Source organism: Castanea sativa, chromosome 7, assembly GCF_040712315.1.
Source record: "Castanea sativa cultivar Marrone di Chiusa Pesio chromosome 7, ASM4071231v1".
Classification (NCBI taxonomy): domain Eukaryota; kingdom Viridiplantae; phylum Streptophyta; class Magnoliopsida; order Fagales; family Fagaceae; genus Castanea; species Castanea sativa.
Window position 1 is genome coordinate 22,082,183 of NC_134019.1, and position 11,906 is coordinate 22,094,088.

General features: G+C 34.6%; 1 pseudogene; it reads right to left on the reverse strand.

Moving 5' to 3' along the window:
• Window positions 1-378: 378 nt before the first annotated feature.
• Window positions 379-10,454, reverse strand: LOC142642642 (TMV resistance protein N-like; annotated as a pseudogene).
• Window positions 10,455-11,906: the final 1,452 nt, after the last annotated feature.

Genomic DNA, 11,906 nt, shown 5'->3' on the forward strand with positions numbered 1-11,906 from the left:
ATTAAGTGCTGCTTAATTAATTTCTTTTAATATGTGTGGGAAGACATCATTGTTTGGGAGAAAATCAGTGGAAGGGAAAATATCTGATGGGCTGTTGTATGGAAATTGGCCTTAGGTACTGCTGTGTACCATTACAAGAACTGAGGGCATTATGCAGTCCATAAAGAGAGAGTTAAACAAAGGTTGGAGACTAAAAGTAACTATGTAATCTTTATCTTAAATAGTCATTTGTAGTGTTTCTATTACTTTTCTGTTTCTAACTTCAATTGCACGCAAGGTGTGCAAATCATGGTCCAAAATCAGCATCTAATCAATCCAGATTTCTGTTGGATATTTCTTCAATATGAATCATAGACCCAAATGCTGGCAAGGAAAAAAAAAATACATTATATATCTGGGACTGTTGGAGAAAAGGAAAAAAAAAAAAAAAAGTTATATAAATACAACAGACGTCAAGAGAAATTTCAAAATGTTTTTGTATAGGAATAGAAGTTCAACAGAGCATTACATTTGCAGGAAGTAAAAAAAAAAAAAAAAAAAAAAGATTTAATCAATAATAGGAGCCACTTGACAGTTGATTTAAATAGCTGACCATTTTGAATCCTTGTCCACTTTAACAAGAGCCCAGGTGGACGTGAGACAAGGGACCATACTTGGGTAATTCTTCAATGCGGTTCTGGTAACTATCCCTTTTATCGCCACAATAGGCTTCATGCTTCTTGGACGTTTGATCCCCTCCTTCCATTAAATTAAAGTGCTCTAACAAGACAACAGGAAAAATTTGTATTATCCCAACCTGATTAAATTTTTTTTTTTTTTTAAATGTGGCTATATTAGTGCCAAAAGGAAAGGTTAAGGTACAACTAGCACAATACAATGATTTTTTTTTATAATGCTAGTGAGGGAAATCAAAAATGAAAACTCTATTATTTTATACCTATGACAAATTAAATTTGTTATCATGCCAATTTAAACTTGACAATCAAAACCAACACTTTCATTGGATTCCCTTCCCCAAATTAAAAGAGAACAACAGGAGTTGTAAATTATAATATCTAGAAGAAGGATGATGACTTACAGGCAAAGAAGACGAAAAATTCTCATTTTACTATATTTTTCAGAATGAGCCATAAATCTCCAAGTCACCGTATGCAGCTCCTCATTAGAGTAGCCTTCTCCACTAGATCCGGCCCCATCATCCTCATCATCACTTCACTTATTTCGGGTACCTTCCGAAGCTGAATCATCAATATCATGTTGGATTACACCCAGATCCTCACAGAGCATGCTGCTTGTATACCAAATTAATTCCTTTTTTCATCACCTTTATGTTGTCGGAAATTATTTTAATTGCAAGTTCACCACAGTGAGGGGGCAAATAGAGCAGCCAAAGGTGAGGTGATTCAACCATAGCATAGTTTAACTTTAAAAAAGAGTGTATTGAATATTCCACTTTAACTCCATTGACTTCAAACAAACATGTAAGTTGAAAATCCCCAGAGAAAGGATGCCACGGGTTGAGCACAAAAACAATGCACAACGAAATTCCCATCAGGTATTGATACTCACAATTAGGCACTTGTATGTTATCACACCAACCTACAGGGCTAAACCCTTCCAGGATTTCTCCTCCAGGGATAATAATGTCTAAGATGTGTGGAAGTTTAACACTTTGTCCCTGAAATATACAAAGCATAACGTTTAGAACTTAGAGAGAGAGAGAGAGAGAGAGAGAGAGAGATCTGAATCATGTTACTGATGCTTTGAATATTATCAACCAATTTGAAGCAGTTTAAACACTGGAAATTCAAACGGGAGTGATGGGATGTAAAAAGATGAAATTGCAGTTCTGGCAATCTCTCCAATGAGGTACAATTGTTTGCAATCACAGAATCATTAGTTGATGGAAAACTTTCCAATGATTGAAGCCTCCTGCAACCCTCCAAAAGGAGTTTTCGAAGTTTAGAGAGTTGAGAGATACTTTCAAGAAGGGAAAAAAAATTATTTCCACTTAGATTTAAGTGTGCTAAAGAGGACAAGCAGCCAAAGTGGGATTGACAAAAGATCGCAGTCACTAAGATGCAAATATGTTAAAGACTGCAGACCTAATAAGGAAGGCAATAACAAGCCCAGCGGACCAGGTCTTGTTGGCAGGGAATAATATAAAAATGAAGGCAATAATATGTTCCATGGAGCAGGACTTGTTGGCAGGGAAAATAATGCAGTTTGTAAAGGGTCATTCCACTCAGGACTTGCTGGCCGAGCATAAAATTTAGAAAACTTCCATCCACGAATATGCAGCTGTTTGAGATTTTTAAGGCAAACAATGGAAGAAGGAACCTCTTTTATGGCTGTCCAACACAAATTAAGCAGCTCCAAACATTGCATATTTCCTATTTCCTCTGGCAAGTTGTCTAATTTTAAGCATTCAAAAAGATCAAGAGAATTAAGCAACTTCAAACTACTAATGGTGCTAGAAAGGCGCACAAGATTTATGCAATATCTTAGAGTCAATGAAGTTCACTCAAATGTACAATTGATGAAGGCAGCTCCTCTATAGCTGTATAACTCAAATCAAGATTCTCTAGGCCTTTGACTATCCACAGGTTCCGTGGAAAGTTTCTAATTAGTTCCACAACAGCAGTGCGATCCAAAAAAGCCTCCTGTAAGAATTCCATGTTTCCCACAAATATTGGAGATTTCTTGAGTTTTGAGCAATTAGAAAGTTCAAGAGCCACAAGACACTCACTTTAAAACATGCATGAAGGAGGATTTAGTCTTTCGCAACCTTTTAAATTAAGATGAATAAGTTTATTAAGAATTCTGATGGATGGGTGACACTTGTGTAAATTTATACACCTTTCGAGAACTAATTTCTCAAGATTTGGCACTTCAGTGAAGTCTGGAGTTATAATCAAGTATAAGGAGGCAGTCAAGTCAATGAACTTTAACTTCTCAAATTTTTGTTAGAATTGAAAAACATAGAATAATTACCTTCCTAGTGTTTGTTTATTGTGACTTAAAAGAAAACTTGTATCAGGATACTTAATAACTCACTTACCTTTATTCCTATCCAAAGTTGTTCAATTCTGCTCTTTTGCAAATAAAGTTGAACAAGCTCATCTAGCTGGAAACTTGATGCAAGGATTTTAAAGAATACGAAATCCAGTCAAGAATTCTTAAATCATCAGGAAGATGTGTGGGGACATAAGCAACGCCATTCATTCTAAGAAATTTAAGATTGTACATCTTGGAAAGGCCGCAGGGTTCCAATGTGCCATTTGTGCCTTGTCATAAGTATCCCAAATAACCATGGCTTGAATAGCTTCTGTTCCCTAATAATCAAGAAGGAAATGGTGAATTGCAAAATATATTATTAGAAAAACAATTCAAATTTCAAATTTGTTGAACATGAAGGTAGGGAATGAGCTCAAATTCTCTACATAAACCTATTACCTTATTTTTTCTTAACACTTTGTCAATGTCCTCATAACACCACAATCTACTACGCTTTCGAAGATCATCAGGGTACTCTTGAGAAACTATGCTCCTACCCATTTCTTCAAGTAAATCATGCATCCACACTATATCCTCATTAATAATTTTAAAAAGAGATTTATCAATGAGTTCCTTCAATCCTATACCATGGTAAAGGCCAAGAACATTTAGGTTTTCTACTACATAATCTTTTTTATGATGATTAAAAAAGCACGCAATATGCAAGAATATTTTCTTCTGTGATTTCTGCAGCCCATCAAAACTTATTTTAAGTACTTGGAAAATATCTTCCTCAGGATATTGTTTAAGTCTCTTTTCCAATTAAAAAGGAACCCAAAACCTCAAGAGCTAAAGGAAGGTCAGCAGCATAACTCAAAAAATGGTTAGATAGCTTTAAATAATCATTTGGGACATACTTTTCTTTAAAGGCTTTTAAGGAAAATAGTTGAAGAGAATCTTCACGGCATAATCCTTTGACTTCATATATTTCATTTGTTCCATGTGCCTCCAGCACATGCTTATCTCTTGTTGTTATGACAATTCTACTGCCGGAACCAAACCAATCATGCTCCCCAGCTAATATTTCTAAATGTTTTAGTTTATCGACATCATCAAGAACAAGAAGAATCTTTTTCTTACATAACCTATTGTAGATCTTGAGAACTCCATCATACTTCTCTTGTATTTTCATATCCTTTTCCTTCATAACTTCAATAATTTTCTCTTGTAGTGGAACAACACCATATTTTTCAATCTTTTCCCTAACATCCTCAATCAAAATACAATCTTCAAATTTTTTAGAAATCATATTACAAACAACTCTAGCCAGAATTGTCTTTCCCATTCCCCCCATTGCCCAAATTCCTATAAAGCGAACATCATATGATCCTAGAGCTAAACATGACTTCAATTCCATCACTCAAGGGTATATTCCTACTAGGTTCTTGGCAATATATAGGAACGCATCATATTTCAAGTTAAGTGATATCCATTCCACTATGTCTTTGATGTCTTCTATCTCAGGCCTGCAATGAATAAAGTGCAATATATATGCATTGAGTTTGAACCACCAATAGGTCACCCAAATAATATGATACATATTTAATGTTCAATTCTATTGACTGAATCAAAAAATATGTAATTTGATTCGCTGAGGACAAAATTGAAAGAAGTACAATGAAGCATGGATGTAAATCGGCATAAGGTTCCAAATAGAGTTATATTAAATTACCAAGTATCCTCTAAATGCCATCCGTGAAGGTTGGCTACTTGTCTCAAAACATCTCTCCATTTTTCCACCCTTTCTTTGTTCTCTTTTTCTTCATGTTTAGCAAATGCCTGAGCAAAAGTTCCCCATTGTTTTCGTACATCAAATGGATCTACATAGTGAAAGACAGGCAAAACTGTTATTCCCACCTCGTTTTTGCAATGAATGATCTTTGCAAGTTCATCTAAGCACCAAGTTGAAGAAGCATAGTTTTCTAAGAGAATAACTATAGCAAATTCTGATTCTTCTATCGCTTTCGATAGCTCTGGCAAAATGGGTTTTCCTCTCTCGAGTTTTTCATCGTCTTTAAAGGTGACAGTGCCTTTCTGTATCAAAGCTTCATAGAGATGACCCTTAAAATTGTTGCAGGTGTCCTCGCCTCTGAAACTGAGAAAGACATCATACTTCTTCCTCCGAGCAGTAGTAGAATAACTTGAGAAAGATGATGAATCTGTTTCCATCTGCAAGCAAATTTTTTTTTTATTTTTTTTTATAAGAACCGAAGAAATATTAAACAAGAATATTAGAGGAAAAGAAACTACTTGATCCCAAACCTGAAAATGAGTTGAATTAGTGTAATGTTTATTGATGTAATATTAAACATGTGTCATGTCCTAGAGAATTGTTTGATAACTGCCTCTTTATTTTTCATTTTCTTTTCATTCAAGCAAAAATTATTTTTTAGTGGCTTCTAGATTGATGGTAAAACAGAAGATCATCCATTCCATGCAGGCTGCTTCGTGATTGGTAGCTGGTGTGATGTTAGAATATATAGAGGGTGAATCCCTGAGTAGCCCTAACGTTTAGAAAATTTATTTAATTAAAATATGGCTTTTACTTTTGTATAAGTATGTTGTTAATTCTTATCATAATGTGTGTAGTAATTTTTTGTTATTTTTAATTTTCTAAGGATTTATATATTTTTTTTCATTATTTCATGATTGTTCTTTTCCGGTATATGAATTTTGTTTGTTTAATGTTGTTATTCATATCTAAACTTTTACAAGAACACATGTATGTCATGATCTAGGTAAAAACTTATTTTATACAAGGGCACATGTAGGAACAATGTTCATAAGTTTATGTTTAAGAATTTCTGAAAATTGGGTTGATCTAAGTAGATCAGTATGTTAACTTCTATAAACTGATGGATTTTGTAAGAATGTCTGTGAATTGGGGACATTGCACCCCTCTTTGACATCAAGGACAAAAAGTTATAACAAGGACATCAACTTAACAAATCTCTTAAGTCTAAACCCAACTAATTGGGTCAGCTATAAAGATTGTATGCTGTGACATCATATACTTTATATTAGAAGCCATGATTGTGTCAAGTTACTATTTGCACAATACGACAAGTAGCTACAAGCTCCTCATGCCAAGTGGCTCTCCTTATTTTAAAAATTGGGAAAATTACATAATTTTCAATAGTTTGGGGCTGTTTCAAATTAAACCATAAATTTTATTCACTTTTTTAATTAAAACCATTACCTTTTTAAATTGCTTCAATTCACTTTTTACATAAGTCTATGTTAACTTAAAGTAATAGAAACTCACATAAAATTTAGCTAAAATCTATCCAAAAAAAACCATTCCATGTAAACTTATATAATAAAAAAAGTTATTTAGCTATTGTTATCAAAACATTTACAATAAAGTATAATAAGTTATTTAGCTACATACACACCACCCACTCACCCACACCCTATTGATTTAGCCTCCTGTTTTCTGATAGTAAGATTTAAACCTAAGACCTACCACAACCACAACCACAACCAACTCTTTGACAACTCAGCCACCTAGTCAATAAACTCTTTTGTGTTCTAATTCTTGACTAACCCTTGTGGACAAAAATAGCAAAGGATTTTATTCTATTTAGTTGGGCTCTTGCACAGGCTTAGTACTTTTCAGTCCATTGTAAAGCATATAGAGGATTTCCTTCGACTGAAAATAATACTTGCTCCTCCCAATATGTAGGGTGCTCTTCTTTTAGGCCATCGCAAATTTTTTCGGAGTTTCCAAAAATGAAAGCATCTATCCATTTAACTTCCCTATTACCCTTTAATTTGACATCACATTTCTCAAATTTGAACCCACCTTTTAACCTGCATAAGGGCATTTTAGGATGATCACGTTGTTTACCTTGTTTCATAAGAATGAATTTTCAATGCCCATCTGTTTTCAGATGAGGGAGTAAGACTTTGGTGGTGTACGATTGTATCTGATTATGTTATTGACTTATCATTTAGCTTGAAAGTGATAAAACCAGAAAGTTTCTCTCAAAGTATATGTGACCAGTAATTTAAGACTTAATTGTTATGAGGATGCAGAATAGTAAGATTACTTATCAGATGATGCAGTAATTCTATGTCATTGCTACAAAAGCAGTGCACATATAAAGGTGTGGATAAGCAGTTCTTCGCCAACTTATCTTCAAGTAACCAACTTTCAACCTAAAATTATGGGAAAACTTTCCTTCATTCCAAATGTTATTATGTGTATAAACTGGAATGAGGTTTCAGAAAGAGGCCTCATGCCTTGAACTAAGGATGTGGGTTCTACATAAGTTCAGTATGCTTGATGGAAAATCCATCATTAAAAAGAATTTCTTTCATCTTTTTTCCATTCTATTAAGTTTTGGTTTCCCCTCATATCCCAAGAATGAGCAGTAGGTGGACCATTCAGAATTCTTTATTTGCAGATACCCTGATTAACTCAGGAAACGAAGCTGTTTTATAGTTAGCAACTTAGCATACAATTACTCTGTCAATATTTCACATATATGTCCTTCAAGTTCTGATTTCATATTTCTTTCCTATATATAAGCAACATACTAATGCATATCACTGTCAACAGGTCGTTCCAAATGCTGGACACTCTGCTAATAAGTCAGGCATAGCTGCAGAACTTGTCACTGCAAATGAGAGGCTGAAAAATATCATCAAGAAGAATGGACTTTGAAAGGACTTGCACGGCACACATCAGAAGATGAGAAACAAGCCTCTTGTTTGATGTTCCTAGATGATGACATTTGAGAAAATTAAGGTTCCAAATAATTGAAGCTAGTTTAGTGGAATATAATGTATGTTGAGTTTTGATGTGTTTAGCGTGTATGATTCAGATTGTTTATTGCTCCACATTGGCACTGCTCATTTCACTGGAATGAAGACCTTGCTAGTCAACAGCGCCATGGTTTTCCCATCCCACCCGCCTTATTTCTTGAAACTTGGAATTTGTGGTTCAATACAATGCAAGAGTGTGCGGGGCCTATAATTTTTATTCAAAACTATTCATCAGCAGCAGCCTAGGTAAGCACGAGAAGTGCTCATTTGACTGATGGAGGTGATCTCTTGAACATAATAATGCTTTAATCTATAGCATTTTTTAGATTTGTGTACTGCAAAATGGGGCTTGTGGTCTGTCTGGATAGTACCAATGTTACAGATATGGAAATTATTTATCTTGGAATAAAGTTTTATGTTTATATGAATTTATTGTTTAGTTAGAAGTTTGGTAGTATTCATGTGAGCTGGACCGTGAACTGAATGGTTACCCTTTTTGTTTCACCAAAACCACTTAAACGGTTGGCATGCCCTCTGCTGAAAGAAGCACTATGGAGGATTACCCCTCTTGCCCAATTGAAACCTAAGGACCCATGGACCTGTCTCTCCATTTGTGAGGGTTTTGCTGCCATTAGTCTTTCTAAAGAGCACAAAGTATATATTAAGGCTCAGTGGTCTCATGCTTTGAACTTGAAAGTTTTTGGTAGAAATGTAGGGTACTTGTATGTTGTCAAAGATTTAGAACCCTGTGGAACCTAGTGTGATAAAGCTGATGATCTTATTAGAAAATTAAGTTTTGATGGGGAAATGACTATTGATACCATTGGCTTCATAGGGGGTTGTGGTCACTTTGGCATTCTGGACTGGGCCAATGTGGAAGTCCTTTCCTTGATTAAGCAGGAAATTCATGCCTTGGTTAAGGTAAAAGACTCTACTGACTCTTGACTATTAAGTTGTAGTTTGTTAGTCCTATACTAGTTAAAAGATGTCTGTTGTGGAGGAACCTATGTAGTGGCAGGTCCTCGTGACCTCCCTTGGGCGATTTTTGGAGATTCTAACAATTTCCTGAAGAAGAAAAATATGGGGAATAACAACAGTAAAATAATAAGCGATAAGACTGACTCATTGTTTATTTGAAACTACACAATATTGTTATGTAATATTAAACAAGGTTTTAATCACGGAAATTAAGTAACGTCAAAGGAACAACATGCTTTAAACAGCAGTAAGCAGGGCATATTTTTTCTAATAATTTTTTTAAAATGTATAAGAGACTTACAAATTGATCATAATTTGTTGTTCTGTCCACTTTCCTTTCACCATCTTCATGCACATCATACTCGGGTTCACTTTTTCCATGGACTTTTTAATTTTTCTGAGACTGGAAACAAAATATCAATTGTATAGCTCCATGAATCTCAGTTATGAGAGGAAAAATAGTTTGACAATAAATTTACCAGGCATACATTTTTAAGTATTCTTTCTGAGTTTCTAACCAGAGGCCTTGGAGCTGTTGTATGTAATCTCTTTCAGAGGGGCAAGTTTTTTCTCCAAGTTTGCTTCCTTAAGAATCCCTCTTTCCTAAAACAACTTAATTGACATCAAATATGAAGGAAAAACTTTAAACGGACAGGGCTGAAAAAGTTCACATACATCAGTTCATAGCCTAAAAGGCTTGGGATTTGTGGGCTTTGGTTTCCTATACTTCACACTTAGAGCACTGGTGGCAGGGCAGCAGAGATGGAACTGTCTTTTAAAGTCCTAACCTGTTACTGAGTTAACCTGCATCATTTTTGCAAGTTGAGAAATGAGACTAGGATGAACAGTTTTTTGTACAGAAGCAAATCTGACAAAACAAATATGATGTTCTGGCAGAGAGGCGACCTTTTGTGATACTTTGAAGTTACTTAATAAACCTACCTTACATCCCCAACTTCTCAAAGAATGCAATCCTTAAACATTCAACCTAAAATTAAGCCCCATATCAAAAAAAAATCAAAGAAGTTCAACTTATGAATGGAAAATCCCAATGAAAACGACAATCATTTCATACCCACAAATACATATAATCTTCAATACTTTTTTCTTCTTTACTTGTTTTGCGTAAAGCCCATTAATCTCTTCAACCCAGGAAATAACACTAAAAGAGAAGATTTTGCAGATGGGTTCTCCTCCAGCAAGTATTCCTCAACCATCTCTTTCACAGACCTAGCAGACAATGGATGAAAATCCACACTCCAATCTGAAACAAACCCTTTAACCAAAACCCATTTTTCCTCTTCATCCAATTTCCTCCACTTCATCTTCACCTCCTCTCCTTTCAAAGCAAGGTACTGGCACAGCTCTGTGAACAGGAGCTCTTTGCTCTTCTTCATGGCCTCCTCTCTTTGCACAAAATGGGAGTTTATCTTTGCCACCTCCAAAGCCAAATCCGACGCAAGCTCTGCATCGCTGATTTTTTTCTTGGCACACAAGATTTGGGTTCTGGGTTTGTTGCTCAAAAGGGTTGCGGAGGGAAAAGTATTGGGATGTAATTTTTGAGGTAGTGGGGTGATTATAGAAGACAAGAAAGGAACTCTCAAAGCCGTTATGGTTTTGCGGAGATGGGTTTGCCTTTGATTTTTGAAGAGATTAATGGACTGTTTGGATGTAAAAAAAAATGAGGGAGTAGGATGGAGGGAAAAAGAATAATTTAATTAATTTGTTTGAAATTTTTTAAGAAAAGAGGGGGAGAGATTTCAATTACCTCTAACTCCTTATTTTTAATTTCTTTAAATTGAAAAGATTTGAAAGGAGAATAGAATAAATAAATTATTGATAAAGTAAATTACCTAATTTACCCTTATTAAATTAATAAAATTACAATGTTTGTCACGTTTAAAAAAAAAAAAAAAAAAACTCTCTAAGCTCTGTAACCCACAATTTTCTCTTAAGCTCTCTCAGCTCTGTAACTAGGGATGTGCATGGGTCAGGTTGAAGGAATTTTTTGACCCAACCCACTATGATGGGTTTAAAAATATTCAACCTAACCTAACCCATCACATAAATCCAACCAAACCCATATGGGTCGGGTTGAACCTATAAGTTAGACAAATTATTATTATTATTATTAAATTGAGTAGAAAAAAAATATAAATATATTAAAAAAATTCAAAGATTAGTATCAATGTAACTCCTTAAAGGCAAACAATACTAATGATTAAACAACAATAGTAACTTACTAGGTTTGTATGAACTAATTGACTTTTATACAGGATAGGAAGAGCTGATTATTTTTAAAAATTTATTAATTATTTAATATGTTTTAAATATATATATTAAATATATGGGTGGGTCGGGTTGGGTTTGGTAGGTTTGAAATTTTATGGTTCAAACTCAACCCGACCCACTATTAAAAACATTTTTGTAACCCAATCCAACCCATCGAGGCTTAAAAACATACCTAACCCGACAGGTTGCATTGGGTTGGGTCGGTTTTGACGGGTTGGTGGGTTGGTTGAACACCCCTATCTATAACCCACAAATTTCTCTCAAGTTCTCTCAACTCACGCTGGCTCTCTCTCTCTCACGACTTCTTCACTCTTGGACTGTCCTTCACTCTTCTCTCTCACACCTAGCATTCTCTCACAAAGGTAAACTCTGTTTTAATTTTTGATTCATGGGTTTCTTTTGAGTTTGATCAAATAACTATGTTCTTAAAATTGTGATTTTATTGGGTAATTTCTTATTAATTGTGATTTTATGGGGTAATAACATGTTATTTGAGGATGAGTTTCGGATCTGAGGGCTTTTTTTCTTAAATTTTAAAGTTTCAAAGTATTGCTCATAACGTGTTTGATAAAGTGCTTGAGTGAGTCTATATTGTGAACTTGCATAAATTTGTATATTGTAACTATATATGGATCTGTGTTTCTTGTTTATTTTTATCTAAACACTTGCAATCCTTTTAGTTCGTGATATATGGATGAACTATGGTTAAACCTAGGCTTTATGATTGTTTATTCTGTGTAAGTTTGATTTTATGGTCAGATTTTTTATTATTGGTTTGTGTTTGTGATTTTTATTGGGTAATTTCTTGT